The 18,135-nt window shown below is 41.3% G+C and overlaps 1 long non-coding RNA gene across 1 annotated transcript; it reads right to left on the bottom strand.

Moving 5' to 3' along the window:
• Window positions 1-498: 498 nt before the first annotated feature.
• LOC122139343 lies at window positions 499-1,210 on the bottom strand. The gene is made up of 3 exons (XR_006156198.1): window positions 1,137-1,210; window positions 773-889; window positions 499-588 (listed from the first exon to the last, which is right to left on the bottom strand). It is a non-coding gene; the product is annotated as an uncharacterized LOC122139343 (long non-coding RNA).
• Between the last annotated feature and the right edge of the window lie 16,925 nt (window positions 1,211-18,135).

Here is an 18,135-nt window from a genome sequence, read left to right as displayed (position 1 = left end):
CGGGAAAACTACAGCAAATCACCACAAGCCGCCCAAACCAAATGCTGGGAGTCGACCTCATGGGTCCGTTGCCACGTAGCACAACTCAAAATGAATACCTGCTGGTCTTTGTTGATTATTATTCTCGATGGGTGGAGTTGTTTCCCATTCGGAGTGCCACAGCGAAGAATATTGCCTCCATCTTCAGAAAAAGACATCCTGACACGTTGGGGCGTACCAGACTTCGTTCTCTCAGACAGAGGCACTCAGTTTGTTTTCATCTGTTTTCAGAGAGTTATGTGAGAACTGGAGTGTTATTCCCAAATTAACTACAGCCTATCATCCCCAAACCAACATGACCGAAAGAGTTAATCGAAATCTCAAGAGCATGATGGCAGCCTATGTGGACGACCAACCATCAAAAGTGGGACCAGTTCTTACCAGAATTCAGATTCGCCCTTAATTCAGCCGTTCAAGAGACCACTGGATTAACCCCAGCCGAACTCCAGCTGGGTAGGAAAACTCCAAAGTCCAATGGACAAAATACTCTCTGGGCCTAATCTAACCCCAGACGCTGCCTCGTATGATGTAGTTCATAATCTTCATCATCTGCAAACTCAAGCGAAGGAAAACAGCAAGAGAGCCAAAAATGAGACAATTGAGGAACTATAACAAAAATAGGAGAGATGTAACATTCAAAAGCAAGGATCGAGTATGGTTGCGTAATTTTCCACAGTCTAATGCACAGCGGAGATATAGCGCAAAACTAGCCCAAAAATGGGGAGGTCCTTACCGCATTATCAAGCAGCTGGGTCCGTTGAACTATCAAATAGCCCTTGAAGACACTGGCGAAGACGTACGTACAGCACATGTTTGCAACATAAAAATGTGTTATCCAACGGCAGCGGAACTGGAGATACAAGAAAAGGGAAAACTCCTGGATATATTTCAAGAATCCTCTGATGACGAAGATTTTCTAGGATTTTAGTCTGCGATTTCTCTCTCCTAAACAACCATAGGTTGTTTTCTTCTGGGGGGGGAGAGTGTGGCAACAAAAGAATCTGTTTCTACTTTCACTTTCATTTTTAGCGTGATTTTGGGTGGAGTGTGTCAATTAACGGCGGAAGGGAGTTGTATTTAAAGGGAGCGTGTCGTACCTGAAAGAGAGGCGTCATTCGTTTGTTTGCACATGAGGGTTGCCCGTATGAGAGATGGTTTACGGGTGGAAAGACGGCTGCGTGTAAATTCGCTGTTCCATGGCGATGATGTCTGGTGCGTGACTGAAGCATTGCACTTCCAGACCAACTGTCATGAGCAGTCCTGAAGACAAGGCAAAAACCGCTTATCCACCTATCTTGGTGTCTGGTGACCCGCGATACTCATTGGTGCCTTCAATACCTGCAAACGTGGTCAGTACCTTTGCGTCGCCATTACACACACTGCAACACACGCACGCACCCACTCGCATAGCTTTCATATTCGCACATTCTGTGTGCTTAGTGTTTTGTTTACAATTGTTGTTGCCCGTTAAAATTATTGATGCTGTTGATTTAACTTAACCCTCTGGAGTCGATTAACGCGTATACGCGTTTTGGGGTATTTTCTCCTGATAACCCCGAAAAGAACTTAAATTACACTTTCAGTTTTGATCGTACAGATAAGTGCAATACATCAATCGAATCTGTAAAGGGTCAACTTTTTTTTGTATACAGACATAATAACAACAAAACTTTGTGCACTTATAAAATAAAGATAACAAACAAGGAGTGCTGTCTGCAGCCTTTGTCTGCGCTGATCTTCAGATACAAATGCGTCATTAAAATGAACTGTAACTCAGTGAATACTCAACGAAGAGACATGAGAGAGATTTCTATAGAAAGCCTGACATGTCTACTTTTAAACTAAACAAGTGCTGCTGAAAACAAATATTCTGTGATAAAGTAATCCATATGAAAACAACGCGATGTCCGTTTTTCACGTCTCCCTTCATTATCTTCTAATGCCACCACGCCCCCGCGCCGAGCGCGCTTTTGAGATTCAAATGTTTCACTGAAGCGCGCGGCTTTTGAATACGCACACACAACAGAAGACAACGCAGCGAGATTGTTCTTCAAGTTTTTTTATTTTACTGTTTGCTTCGCGATGAGAGGAATAAGACATAATTCACCCCAAAAAGATGTGATGTGGTTGAGGATTTGAGATTTGGATTTCCTCAGAAAAAAGAATGAAGCACTTTATTCAGCAGAGATCATAAACATGAGTAAGTCTCTTTTTATTGATTTATATACTTGTACTAGTTTTTCACATAACGTGTAAACATTTTACTAGTTAGACTTTTTCCAAAGACTTTTTCCAAACTATAATTCCTAACTAAATGTATAATCAAGTGAAATATTATTAAGTTTCAATAACAATATACACTACTATACCATTCAAAAGCTTGATGTAAATAATATAAATGTACCAATAAATGTAACTGTAACAATCATTGCTGTTCTTTCAATTTATCCCCCCCTAAAAACCTAAAAAAAAAATATTCTCATCTCTTTTCAACAATAATAATAATAATAATAATAATAATAATAATAATAATAATAATGATGATAATAATAACAATAAATGTTTTTTGTAGAAAATAAGATTGTTAAAAGGATTTCTGAAGGATTGTGTGACTGGAGTAATGATGCAAAAAATTCAGTTTGAAAGTCAGCTTTGATTTTTCCTAATAAACTGTTTTAACTGCACTCACAAGTGAATATTAAATGTATGTTGTGGGATAATTAAATATATTCTAAATAAACTAAAAAAAATAAAATTACATAGATTTTTTTTTGTCCTCACATTCTTTCTTTCTTGTAACTCATCCCTCTCAGTGACACAGGTGACTGAATGGCTCATTATGCAGCTCATTATGCAGGCCTTTGTCTTCTCAGGTGTGAATTCATGATAGTTGACGCCTACTCGCATATGACTTTTACCAACAAAAAGTGTCTTAGAAAATTTAAATCAATATATTGTTTTCTGTAAGTGAGTAAACGATGATTTTTCACATCATTTAGAAAAAAAAAATTCTAGGCTACAAGCTCCAGTTCTCAAATTATCTGGGAACCAATGTTCTGTATGTGTTTTTATTGCCTTATTCAAGTGATTTAACATTTTTAGTTTTTTCACTAACCACGCATAACATTTTTTTCCCTCTCAAAAACACAATCATGTACATACATGCTGCTCACATATTATTATTATAGCCTAGTTTGTGCTGATTACAGTGAGATTAGACTTTAGCCACTTAGATATTTATAAGAAACTGAAAAAAGCACAAATGTCAAGGGCATGACAAAACTTCTCCAGGCCCCAAAAATACCCTTAGACTCCAGAGGGTTAATGAGATGTTCATCCAATGTTTTCTTTGTTTTCTCTTTTTCTTTATTTTTTATGGACATTTTTGTGAATGAATGTGGACACGAATCTGCGAACGTGGATTAGCGTGACGCGGTCGGTTTTCTGGCACGGGCATGGATTTCGAAGACCAGAGACCGCTAGTGGGAACGTGTGGTCATTGCTTATTTTGTTTTTTTTTGTTTTTTATTTTGTTGTCCATTTCGGTTTTCTGTGTTATTATGATTTTGAACATATGGAAGAATAAATATCCTGATGACCTTTAGTCTGGGATTATTATTATTATAATTTGTTGTGTAACAGGTGGTTATTTTCCTGCTATCCTGGGTTAAGTTAATTTTTGACAGGTTTAATCCTGTCTGGCGCCCGAAGGTTGTTTTCTTTAAAATAGTATTGGAGTTAGGGCGGCTACCACCGTTATAGTACGATCAAAACTGAAAGTGTAATTTAAGTTCTTTTCGGGGTTATCAGGAGAAAATACCCCAAAACGCGTATACGCGTTAATCGACTCCAGAGGGTTAACCTTGTGTGACATTTCTGAGCGGTTTTCTTATTTCTGTTCCTGTCGTGTATTACCTTGGATTGTGTATACCTCCTGTGATTCTCTGCCGCCTGCCCCTTTGACCATTGCTCTTGTTTCGACTCTGTTTATGCTGATTGCTGCCTGCCCCGACTTTCCTGCCTGGAAAACGTCTATGTCTCTGGAATATCTGTGTTGTCCCGGACGCTGGTGATTGATCTTTGTCTGTTTCTGACAGTGATTAATAAATAGCTGCAAATGGATCCACACGCCTTTGACCTCTCCCTCTTACAGAAGACTTCGCCATACCAGGATCCAGCAGCCCAGTATCCTCTCGTCACCGAGATATCTGTTCCCACCTCTATATCAGTGCTTCACCTATCCAGTTCAACTATAGATCCAGTCGACCAGCTACTAAGTCTGTGGCAAGGAGATTGTTCTATTGAGGATTACATGCAACAGCTCTGTGAGTTGTCTTATCAAGTACCACTGTACGATAAGATTTTGTTTAAGGACTTGTTCCGTTTTGGACTTAATGAACCTATTAAATCGCAGTTACCTGGAGGGGAATTTAATAGCAGGTTGAGGGACATCATGGACTATGCTCTTTTGTTGTGTGGCTCTCCGTTCACTGTGGGTGAGGCAGAGGATGGTGTTGAAACCCCAAATAATTGTTTTTGGGAGGGGGGCAACATTGTCAAGCGCCGATGGCAGCAGAGCTTGAACCACCAGAGCCACTGCACAAGATGGCGTCTAACCCAGCACCACAGCACAAAATGGCCACTAATCCTGAGCCCGCTTCTCACAAGCGCCCTCCAGAACCCACTTCTCATGAGCGCCCTCTAGAGGGAGGTCGGGTCATGGCACTTCCTCCAGAAATGGCAGTCACAGCTGATCTTCACGAGTCGAGTCAGGTCACCGCTGATCTTCACGAGTCGAGTCAGGTCACCGCTGATCTTCATGAGTCGAGTCAGGTCACAGCTGATCTTCACGAGTCGAGTCAGGTCACCGCTGATCTTCACGAGTCGAGTCAGGTCACCGCTGATCTTCACGAGTCGAGTCAGGTCATCGCTGATCTTCACGAGTCGAGTCAGGTCACCGCTGATCTTCACGAGTCGAGTCAGGTCACCGCTGATCTTCACGAGTCGAGTCAAGTCACCGCTGATCTTCACGAGTCGAGTCAAGCCTCAGCTGAACTTCACGAGTCGAGTCAAGCCTCAGCTGAACTTCACGAGTCGAGTCAAGCCTCAGCTGAACTTCACGAGTCTCGTCACGCCTCAGCTGAACTTCACGAGTCTCGTCACGTCTCAGCTGAACTTCACGAGTCTCGTCACGTCTCAGCTGAACTTCACGAGTCTCGTCACATCTCAGCTGAACTTTCAGAGTCTCGTCACATCACAACGGATCATCCAGGGTCACGTCACTTCACAGCTGATCTTCCAGAGGCTCATCACATCTTGTCTGTTGCACCCAGAGCCTGGAGGTCAGCTCTTCAGTATCCCAGAGTGGCATCCAGCATGGAGGATCCATCGCTGCTGTCAGTAAGAGCAGCTGGTATCCCTAAACCAGCGCACTCAATCCTCGTCCTGTCCTGTCACAGCTATGGAGGCCGTCTGTGAACTCTCGTTCTGTCCTGTCACGTCTATGGAGGCCGTCTATGAACTCTCGTTCTGTCCTGTCACGGCTATGGAGGCCGTCTATGAACTCTCGTTCTGAGTTCACTTTCTACTCGCCTTATCATGGCCACAGAGGCTGCCATTAATCTGTTTATTTTCTGTTTCAGTCCTACCTGACCAGACTTGCTTTCCTGTACAGGTGGAGTCAGTGTGGGGTAGGTCTGTGCACTGTGCCATGCAATGAGAGGTACCATACTCTCAAGAACTATAAACTGTGTCACCTAGATACCTGATTGGGCAGATAGCTGGTCAACTGATCAAAAAATAGGCACATGCATTTTACTATGGCACAGTAATATAGTAATTGGGCAGCTGTGGCCTAATGGTTAGAGATTTGGACTTGTAACCCGAAGGTTGAAGGTTTGAGTCTCGGTGCTGGCAGGAGTTTGTAGGTGGGAGGGAGTGAATGAACAGCGCTCTCTTCCACCCTCAATATCCATGGCTGAAGTGCCCTTGAGCAAGGCACTGAACCCCCAGTTGCTCCCCGGGAGCTGGATATAGCTGCCCACTGCTCTGGGTGTGTGTTCACGGTGTGTTCACTTTGTGTGTGCACTTGAATGGGTTAAATGAGGAGCACCAATTCCGAGTATGGGTTACCATACTTGGCAAATGTCATGACTTTCACTTTCACTTAATAAATTACTACTTTCTCCTGTTTTACTGTTGATTTCCTCTTTTCCTGATCATTTGGAATGAGGATAAAAACAAACAAACAAAAAAACATGCAAATAAGTTCAAACATCCATTCAATATCATTATTTCCTGAATATTACTGATGAACTGATCAAAAAGTAAGTTACTGTTCACATGCGTTTTACTACTATATAGTATAGTAATATAGTAATAGTTTAATACTTTCTCCTGTTTTATTGTTGGTTTCATAATTTCTATTCATTTGGAATGAGAATAAAAAGCATGCAAATAAGTTCAAACATGAATTCAATATATACTATTTTGTGAATATTATGAAATTCGAGATGGTTGCCCATTTTAGATAAATATATTAACACCCCACATAAACTTTTGGTCATGCCCAATGTTTTTCTAATTTACAATAGATCTCTATCTTTAAGCCCTTTCAAGCCACAAGCTTTTGAAATCTTGTTGTCAAAATCCAGCATTTTTTCAAAAAAACCTTGGCGCCTAAAAGTGTTAAAAAAACTCAGTTCTTTTTAAGTACTTAAAGTACTTCATTGTCTTGTTGTGGTGCATGAAGCTAAATCTGGTGAACAGTCTAAGCAGTATTCCTTGCACAGTAACTCATGCCTAATCACAAACGTTTAGAGATGCAGTGGTTGATCTCTTGATTTCCCTAAATTTCACTCTTTGACTCCAGTGTTGTCAGGACGTCCCCTTTGAAGATGACAGGGAGGAGTTGCAATGCTTAAATAAAAATGTGGATAATGTAGTAATTTGATTATGTATTATTGATTGATTGATTGATTGGATATGGTCTCTGCTAATGTGCCTGCATCAGCTCTTCTAAATAGGGTGTGTTTGATTAGGTAGAGAAACTATCTAGGGAAGGCTCCAGGATCAGTTTTGGGCATCACTAAGCTAGCAAGCTAAAAGTAAAATCTTCCCTGAGGTAACTGTAATGTGGCATGTTCTTTCGCTAACATATTTCCATGATTGAACCCCCCACCCCTGTAAAACTTGATCTTAGGAGTTTTGTGAATGGGTTTAAAGATCAAAAGTTGTGAGCTGTTTGGCGAATTTGTAGTGATATAATAAAAATACTTTTGAATTTGGCCCCTGATCTCCAGTATTCTCTTTCTTATGATGCATTAATTCTGTGTTAGACTATGATGTAATGATTCTCTTTTGAGACCAATCAGCACCTTTAACTGGACCAAGCTGTTAAAACTCTCCAGAGAGTCTATTAGCACTTGACAACATTTGTCATCAGCCTAGCAATTAAAGGTGTTAAATATACAGATAAGAAATAATATTTATTCATAACAAATGAAAATAACCAAAGCATGAATGTGAATGTTCAGTGGATGCAAGGTTGTTTTTAGTTATTTAGTTCATTTTAAATAACAAGAATCATTCAGTGGAATGTTTCTGAATATTTATACTGATTGAAGCATTACCAATAAAGTAACTACAAACATAAATGCAAAATGCAACTAAAATATTATAAAGTTACTTTTTTTGTTACCAACTACATCTGTCTCATAAATATTAATACTGTATGTAACAGCCTGCATAGCAAATTTACTCATCTGCAATGAGTAGTTAATAAAATTTAAACAATTAGTATGTCACGCTGTTGTAAAAAAAAATAAAACAATAATAATAAACTAAATAAATAACTTGCAGTCAATTTTTGATGTGTTCTGTTTATATTCTTGTTTTTATTATAAAGTATTTATCTTCTGAGTGCATTGCAGAGAGAAGTAATCGAAAGAAACACAATGCTTCTAATATATCTTTCTGTTTCATTAACCCAGGCTAAGTCGTCGTTTTTTATTTAAATGTGTAATTTTTTTTATTTATTTATTTTTTTAAATCAGTGAAATGAGAGGACTGGTAATGCACCCTGTCATTTATGTAAAATGATAAAGATAAAGCTTACCCCATTATCACAAATGAACACAGTTGTAAACCAGTAAAACAGGGAAAATATCAGAGTGTCTTATTATAAAGAGTCACAAGTGAATCTGTTTTGTATTAAATGTGTGTTTAACTTATGTATTGCACTTGGAGTGTTGTTTGAACATTGAGTTTGATTTCCTTTTGACTTTTGTAGAAAGACTTTGTTGCTATGTGCCAAATTACTGAGTCCTTGTTGAGAAACTTGTTTTATGCTCAACTGAAAAAGGACTTTTTTTTCTCTGTAGAATTATGGTGCTTGATATGAAGACTGTGGAGGAAGTTTATAATTTCCCTTTGTTCACAAAGATCTTCATTTCCTTGTTTAACTGTAGTCCTTGTATGGGACTTCCAATTTTCCATGAGCTTTGGTATTGATTACTACTGGTGCATGGATAAAAGTTGGCAGCTGTGTTAGATTTTTTGGCACAAGAAATGGAATTCAGTCATTTTTTGGGGGGGAAGTCGTGGCCTAATGGTTAGAGAGTCGGACTTGCAATCCAAGGGTTGTGAGTTCGAGTCTCGGGCTGGCAGGAATTGTAGGTGGGGGGAGTGAATGTACAGTGCTCTCTCCACCTTCAATACCACGACTGAGGTGTCCTTGAGCAAGGCACCGAACCCCCAACTGCTCCCCGGGCGCCGCAGCATAAATGGCTGCCCACTGCTCCGGGTGTGTGTTCACGGTTTGTGTGTGTTCACTGCTGTGTGTGTGCACTTTGGATGGTCACCATACTTGGCTGTATGTCACATCACTTTCACTTTCCTTCTCTCATTCTAAAAGTCACCATGAAATGGAAGTGGCTATTGTCTTTTATTCTCTACTGTGACTTTATCCGAGTGGAACAGCATCTGAAATGAGAGAGCGGGACTTGATTTCGTCCTTCAGGAATTGATTGGTTCGTTGGAAGTTGGGGCGTTGCTAAAAAATGGAGGCAGATCTGAATGCCAGTTTGCAGTTAGTTGTGGGTTTATTTCTCTCCACTGGATTCACCGGGATACCATAGCATGAAGAAATGTTTTATTTATTAAGGAAGGCGAGGGCGATCAATGGCACAAAACATACCTAACAGCGCATTCGCACGAGAGAGAGAGAGACTGCCCGAATGACTGAACGCATCCTCCATCAGGTTAAGTCATATTCATAAAAAAATTGTTTGCAATGTCCTAAGAGTAATGTTGTGGTAATATCCTAACATTCTTCAATTTTTAAGGGTAGTATACTCCCCCATGGGTTACGTCAGCACTGGTCAATGCATTGATTTCTATAACTTTTCCCCCTGTTGTTTATCCCAGAAGAGAAGATGAGTCATTTTGAGGGGGGGGGGTTAATGTTTTTGATTTAAGATTACTAGGGCACATGAATTTAAAAAAATAATGAAGTGCACAGATAAATTATTTATAATAAACACTACAGTATTCCATTAAAAAATAAGATTTTTACATTTTTATTTCATGGTGACTTTAACTCATCCATGGACAGTGACATGATTTAGATTTTACCTTCAAGGATATTGAAAGACAACACCGTATGATGTATATGCACGCAAATATACTTTTACGTAAGTTTAGTTTCTGTTCAGATGAGGTGAAGGTGTCACTTTTAAAAGCATATGCTCATCTGTGGTTCTATAGAACATCTACAGATGGTAGACAACCAAAATGGGTAATACCGCTGCGGCGTTAACTGCAAGTCAGTCGCGTGTTAAATTCATTCGCGAAACTACTGCCAAGTGGCGCAAAGGGACGGATTGCGAACTGAATGTAATTGTAAAATGAGATAAAAGGAGGAAGTAAAACAACAATAACATTATGATATAACGTTGTAACATCTTTAAACACCATTAAAATATTTACAGTGAGTTAATTTCAAAACGTAGGATAGTCTTAGGCTACAGTCTACTCATCAAAAATTAAAAGAAAGACCTTTACACAAAGGATATATGCATGCTATTGTTATTAAACAGTCATTAAATATAAGGCCTATATGTGACGGTGGGGTGAAGGAAGGACTGGAAACAATAGCGAGTTAGACAATTTATTGAAAATAAATAAACAAACAGGAAAAAGACAATGATGCTGGGAAGACAACAATCCAAGATGGTGGTGAGGTGGTGAGGAATCCGGATGATGACGGTGAGAAGGCAGCAAGAGAGGATGGCACAGGAACTGCGGGGAATAGAGCCGTAAGTAAGTATTTGTGGCTGAGTGTAAGTGCTAGAGTGGATGAGGTTCTGGGAAAACACGAACATCCAAACGCAGACAACACTGAAGCCAAACAAACAGGGTAAGCGACATTAAACAACGATCTCACAAACACAAGACGTGAGACAAGCCAATATATAGGGAACGAGTAATGAGTGACAGCTGCTGCTGATGACAATTAACGGAGACGCCCACAAACTAATCAGTGCAGACGCGAAACACACAGACTTCACCACAAAGTGCAAACACCCAGAGATCATGGTTTACCAACTGTGACAGTACCCCCCCCCCTCTAAGAGCTCCTCTTGGAGTTCCCAGAAGGGCCTACCTGCTGATTGTATTCATCAATAAGGGAGTGATCCAATATGTCCCTAGCAGGTACCCAACTCCTCTCCTCCGGACCGTAACCTTCCCAGTCCACCAGGTACTGGAATCCTCGTCCCCTCAGTCTCAAGTCCAGAATACGATTAACCGAATAAGTCGGTTCCCCATCTACGAGACGCAGCGGCGGGGGAACCGGAGTAGGCGGATTAATATGTGCATAAAACACAGGTTTAATTTTGGACACATGAAAGGCGGGGTGTATCCTCCTATACGCTGGAGGTAGTTTGAGGCGGACTGTCACCGGACTAATGATCTTGGTGATAGTAAACGGGCCAATAAATTTGGCAGCTAATTTATTAGAGACGGAACACAGAGGAATGTTACTGGTAGAAAGCCACACCTTTTGACCCACGACGTAAACGGGAGGCTTTGACCTGTGGCGATTGGCCTTGGCCTTAGTGCGCTCCCTCACCCGGAGCAGAGTCTCACGGGCTCTTGTCCAAGTGCGGTGGCACCTCTGGACAAACGCGTGAGCGGAGGGGACCACGACTTCAGATTCCAAACTGGGAAAAACTGGTGGCTGGTAACCTAAACTGCACTGAAACACAGAAAGGCCCGTAGCTGACACTGGCAACGAATTGTGGGCGTACTCCACCATAGAGAGTTGTTGACTCCAGGAAGAAGGATTCTTGGAGACCAAACATCGCAACGTCCTCTCTAAATCTTGGTTGGCTCGCTCAGACTGTCCGTTACTTTGGGGATGATAACCCGAAGACAAATTAACTGACGCTCCTAGCAATTTACAAAACTCTTTCCAAAATTTGGATATGAATTGAGATCCCCTGTCAGAAACCACGTCTACTGGGAGGCCATGAAGCCGAAAGACGTGATCTAGGACAGTGACCGCTGTCTCCTTGGCTGTAGGTAATTTGGGCAAGGGAATGAAATGTGCCGCCTTCGAGAACCGGTCCACTATGGTCAAAACGACCATCATGCCATTAGAAGGAGGGAGGGCGGTAACAAAATCTAGTGCGATGTGGGACCAGGGTCTCGAAGGGACAGACAGCGGTTGAAGAAGCCCATCAGGAGGCCGGTTAGATGACTTACCACTGGCGCAACCAGAGCAAGCCAAAACAAAATCGCGGACGTCACGAGCCATACGTGGCCACCAGAATCGTTGTTCTTTTTTTTAAATTTATGTTACGACCCTGTTTAGGGACCAACATAAGAAAGCCATCCTAAAGGCAACAAACACCACAGTGGCCAGGGCAAAAAGTTAAAGTTTTATTATACAGGTAAATTAAAATAAACAAAAATAGGAAAACAGCAAAAAGTGTATTTAAACAAATCCTAAATAAGGACTGGTGAGCTAACTAATTTAAGCTACCACTAACTCAAGAGTTAAGAAAACTTCCTATCTCCCGAGGAAGAAATCAAACACAGCAAAAGTCTTCCGGGTCAGCTCACTTACCTATGCTTTCTATGTACTCTGTGGTAACTAAACAAACAAATCACTCCCCATCCTTAAACAAAAGAGAATAAGGAAAAACAAGACCAAACAAAACGGATTTCCCAGGGCAAGCTGCCATTGAAGTGCCAGCAGCTCTTAAATAAGTAGAGGCCTCAGGTGTTTGTAATAGTCTCCACCCCCATCCAATTAGCAGCTGCACACAGGAAAGGAAAAAGGGAAAGAAAGAGCAGGAATCCCTGGGTGACAAGCTACATTAGAACAATGACCCCACTGGACAACCTCGGACCTTAACTCCTCCGGCACAAATAAACGGTTCGGTGGACAACAGGACGGAGGCGTTACCCCTTGTAAGGCCGTCTTGACCTTCGACTCGACCTCCCATACGAGTGCTGAGACCACTAACTTCTCAGGTAAAATACACTCGGGAGTCACCGGGCGGGCGGAGGGATCAAAAAGACGTGATAAAGAATCTGGCTTGACATTCTTGGAACCCGGACGGTACGATAAAGTAAACTCAAAGCGACCGAAAAAAAAGTGCCCACCGAGCCTGCCTGGAATTGAGTCTTTTGGCAGTTCTAATGTACTCTAAATTCTTATGATCGGTCCAAACAATAAAAGGTACCCCTGAACCTTCCAGCCAGTGACGCCACTCCTCTAACGCTAATTTGACGGCCAACAACTCTCTATTGCCAAAGTCATAATTACGTTCAGCAGGAGATAATCGATGATAGAAAAATGCGCAAGGATGTACCTTATCGTCCGAAGCAGCACGTTGGGACAACACTGCTCCTACCCCCACCTCTGACGTGTCAACATCCACCACGAAATGCCGTGTGGGATCAGGGGCCACCAGGATGGGAGCTGAAACGAAGCGGCTTTTGAGGTTAGGGAACGCAGCCTCAACTGCGTCCGACCACCTGAACGGAGTACTGGGAGAGGTCAAGGCTGTCAGAGGTGAGGCTAGTTGGCTGAAATTGCAAATGAAACGCCGATAGAACTTGGCGAACCCCAGAAACCGCTGTAGGGCCTTACGGGAATCTGGAGATGGCCAGTCTATCACAGCCTTAACCTTGTCAGGGTCCATACGTATTCCCTCGGACGAGACAATATATCCTAGGAAGGGAACAGACTGTGCATGGAATACGCATTTCTCCGCCTTGACAAAAAGCCCATTCTCAAGTAACCTCTGGAGCACTCGTCTGACATGTTGAACGTGTTCCTGGAGAGATGAAGAAAAAATCAGTATGTCATCCAGGTAAACATATATAAACTGATCTACCATATCTCTCAACACGTCATTAATGAGTGCTTGGAAAACCCCGGGGGAGTTGGAGAGCCCGAACGGCATCACCAAGTATTCAAAGTGCCCTCTAGGGGTATTAAAGGCGGTTTTCCATTCATCCCCCTTCCTGATGCGGACCAAATGATAAGCATTACGTAAATCCAATTTTGTGAATACGGATGCTCCCTGCAACCTCTCGAAAGCTGAAGACATGAGTGGTAAAGGTATAGGTGTTCTTTATCGTGATGTTGTTCAGCTCTCGGTAATCAATGCAAGGTCGCAGAGAACCATCCTTCTTACCCACAAAAAAGAATCCCGCCCCCGCTGGAGAAGAGGAAGGACGGATGAACCCAGACGCTAAGGAATCAGAAATGTATTTCTCCATGGCCTCCCTCTCAGGAATAGAAAGAGAGTATAACTTGCCCTTAGGTGGAGACTTACCTGACACTAAATCTATGGCACAGTCATAGGGACGATGCGGAGGAAGAGAAGCAGCATGGGACTTACTGAACATTTCCTTCAGGTCCAGATACTCTACGGGCACGTTTGGCAAAACCATGTTCTCCTTCTGAAAGACAGAAACAGGGACAACAGGACAAGCAGAAACCAGACAAGACTCATGACAACTTTCACTCCACAATGTGATTGTGTTGGAACCCCATTCCACTCGTGGATTATGTTTAGTTAACCAGGGGTGACCTAACACAATGGGAGCAACAGGGGAGTCCATGAGGGAAAAGGATATGGTTTCTTGATGGTTTCCAGATGTGATTAGTGTGATGGGTTATGTGTGGTGTGTGATGTGAGGCAGTTCCTGGCCGTTGAGTGCGGTGACATGGATGGGGAGAGACACAGGTAGGACAGGAATGTTCAGGTGATGTGCAAGGGAAGAATCAATGAAATTACCTTCGGCTCCGGGCATGAGTAGATGTTGTGTTCTGAGCCTCCACAGTATAAACATAGTCCTTGGGATCTCCGCTGTTCCCCCTCCCTCCGGGACAGCCGAGCTCTACCCACCTGCATGGGCTCGTGGTTGTCGACGGGACCGACTGAGTTCTCTCGACTCGAGCGCCCCCTAGCTGGAGAGATGGTATGACGCGGTGGACTAGGCTGGCGACCCAGGCGGTTAATCCAGGCATCAACTCGTAAGGCCAAGTCGATTAATCCGTTAAGTGTGGGGGGCAGCTCAAGGAGGTAGATCTCCTTTTGAACACGGTCGGATAACCCATGCAGGAATCGATCCCACTGCGTGGCCTCGTTCCACTGGCACACGGCCGCCAGGGTACGGAATTCGATGGAGTAATCCGTGACATGATAATGACGTGCCTTGACGAAGTTCTGAGAGCTGGTGAGCGGCCTCCCTGCCGGCCGCGGCTCAATCGAATACCCTCCTCATCTGCTCCGAGAGGGCATGGAACGAGGCACAACACAGATGTTGATTCTCCCACACCGCCATCCCCCATAGGGCGGCCTTGCCCAACAGTAACGTGAGCGTAAACGCCACTTTGGATTCCTCTGTGGCGAAGGTGCAGGGCTGCAAAGCGAAATGCATAGAACATTTATTCAAGAAAGTTCTGCAAAAGGCTGGCTCACCGGAGTAGCTTTCAGGCGCAGGAAGTCGCGGCTCTGGCCGGAAGTGATCCTGGGGGGTCTCACGGGGGACGGGCGCAGTGGGAAAGGTGAGCTGATGGATCTGCTGGGTGAGCTCGGACACCTGTGCCACCAGCGCTTGGACAGCGCGTCCGGTGTTCGAGATGCTCTCCTGCTGCTGATCCATTTGTTTCACACTGTGGTGCATAAAGTCCGTGAGGGTGTTGGTGCTTGCTGCTTCCATATGGGTGAGATTGTTCTGTGACGGTGGGGTGAAGGAAGGACTGGAAACAATAGCGAGTTAGACGATTTAATGAAAATAAATAAACAAACAAACAGGAAAAAGACAATGATGCTGGGAAGACAACAATCCAAGATGGTGGTGAGGTGGTGAGGAAACCGGATGATGACGGTGAGAAGGCAGCAGGAGAGGATGGCACAGGAACTGCGGGGAATAGAGCCGAAGGTAAGTATTTGTGGCTGAGTGGAAGTGCGTAGAGTGGATGAGGTTCCGGGAAAACACGAACATCCAAACGCAGACAACACTGAAGCCAAACAAACAGGGTAAGCGACATTAAACAATGATCTCACAAACACAAGACGTGAGACAAGCCAATATATAGGGAATGAATAATGAGTGACAGCTGGTGCTGATGACAATTAACGGAGACGCCCACAAACTAATCAGTGCAGACGCGAAACACACAGACTTCACCACAAAGTGCAAACACCCAGAGATCACGGTTTACCAACTGTGACACTATATATACGGATAAAAAGCTAAATGTTTTCATTTCGGTTTATTCTTGGTTTAAAAAAATCCTTCAGGTTCCATTTGCAGATCGAAATGAGAATGGTCCAGCATTTAGCAATAATTATTATTAATTCTGTTATTATTCTTGATTTTTCAAACTGCTAATACTTTGCATTTTTGAATTATGCCTTTATTGTGTGACCAAAAATTGAGTATTTTCTGTTTCAGCTGTTTGATCGCGCTGGTGCCTCGCGCACATTCATTGGAAACAGTAGCCATTCACCGTGCCATTCTGCGCGAGCAGCGGTCCACTTTGGCATATTTTTGCTGATTATGATTTTTTTTTGTTTTCGTTGATACTGAAACATGCGTGAATTACAAAGCCTATCTTACCTAATGAATAATAGTTAAGCTTGAAATAGGCAACATCACGAATATGGAAACCCGAATGAGAGCCCAACCTTACCTTATGGTTCGCTTTAAATTATTATTCATTTATTTTTTTGTTTGTTTATAGCTAAGCCTACATTATTATATACTGCAATTTTATTTATCCATTTGAATTATATATTTTTAATTCTTGTTCTGTTCTGATAAATTTGTTAAATTTAAAGGATTTGTTGTAAAGTGAAGGGAACTAAAAATATACTGTTGGCACATTATAACATTATTAGGCCAGCCGTTATTATTTCTGAATGTAATAAAATGCAACTTATACATTACTTATATACATATATATATATATATATATATATATATATATATATATATATATATATTTCCTCTCACAAAATTAATTTATTGTTTAGCCTGTTTAAAAAAAAATATATATGCAGCAAACGAAAATAGGCGATTAATCGATTAAAATTTGTTACTGTGGGTTAACAGTAATTATAATTATTATATACTTAGGAACAGTTAAGTCTGGGCCTATACTTAGGAACAGAGGCTAATCCAGGCTATCCAGGTTTTTTTTACTTTTTTATTTTCATTGCATCTGAAAATGACTTTGTGCAGCACATTCACTTCACACACTCAACCTGCCTCGCGCGTTGCTCAGCTGTGGACGATTTCAAAATGTTTGATATAAAGGTTGATGTCCCATTTTTATACAGGAATTGTTCATTTAAAAAAAAAAAATCGATTTATATTGTTAGTCTAAATGAACTTGTTAACAATATAATTAGAACTATTTAACATGCACTGTGACATTTTACCCTTTTTACTTATAAACTCCTTGAGATTTTAAAGTCAGTTTAATAGTATTGAAGTTCAAGTTTTTTTAAAAAAAGGATTAATATGCAAAATGTCAATATTCTCATATATTAGGCCTATATGTTAATTTATATTTTTAAATTCCTTTAATAAAACAACATGCATTTTTGTTATTCATTACCTGTCCTTTATTTTGAAAGACAACTTCTTGGGAAAATATATTTGTCTGTACACTGATTAAGAAATTGTTGCGTGTTTTATAAATTATTTTCTTTATTTTAGTAAAACGTGAGGCACTGTATAATTTCGTTCCCATTATTTAGGCCTAATTAAAAGAAGTTTAGAATAAATTAAACCTGCACGATTTAGCTAAATCATTGAAACTCTAAAGAATGGACGGATTAATAAAACGTCCTCATGTTTAAACTCAAGTTCTCTCATTATAATCAACCAAATACACACAATGTAAATAAGAGCTTCATTAATTGACAACTTCGGTGATTTTAAAGGGAGCCTTCTTTACTTGCTTTCATATAATTTAAGTAAAAAAATAAAATTGCAGCCGCATTTAAATGCAGGTGTGTAAATTTGTCTGCGTGCAAGATTTGCGCAGCGCGAGTGATGCTGAGTGCACGCGCAGCATTTATTCTTATTTGTTTTATCTTCATTACAAATCTTGTTTGGTTTTATTTTGGATAAGTGCATGTAAAAAATCATTTACGTTGTAATGCATATGCAAAATGTGAATTATTATTCATATTCAAGTGTTTGTGCGATAATTATTAATGCGCATGCAGGACAGGGAGGCACCCTCTAGATCACTTGAATTTTTTCCTGATAATGAATTAACTTAAAATTGTGGTGTCTCACATACATGAGAAATATATCTACAGAAAGCTTGAAATGTCTTTTAAACGAATCAATTCAGAACAAAAGCATTATGTAATCTGTGAAGGTTGTATTTCTCTTTAAAGGCGAGTCCATGTGGAGAGGGTCAGCACTGTGAATTTCATCTTGCAGCCGACAAGAAAACATTTGTTTATTAATAAATAATTAAAATGTCTCCTTTTTTACAATTATTGGGCTACTTCTTCCTGTGCTTTGTGGCAAACTTAATGCATGTGA

The sequence above is a fragment of the Cyprinus carpio genome, chromosome B13 (genome assembly GCF_018340385.1).
Source record: "Cyprinus carpio isolate SPL01 chromosome B13, ASM1834038v1, whole genome shotgun sequence".
Lineage (NCBI taxonomy): Eukaryota > Metazoa > Chordata > Actinopteri > Cypriniformes > Cyprinidae > Cyprinus > Cyprinus carpio.
Note: the sequence above shows the minus strand (reverse complement) of the source record. Positions and strands in the feature narration are given on the sequence as shown.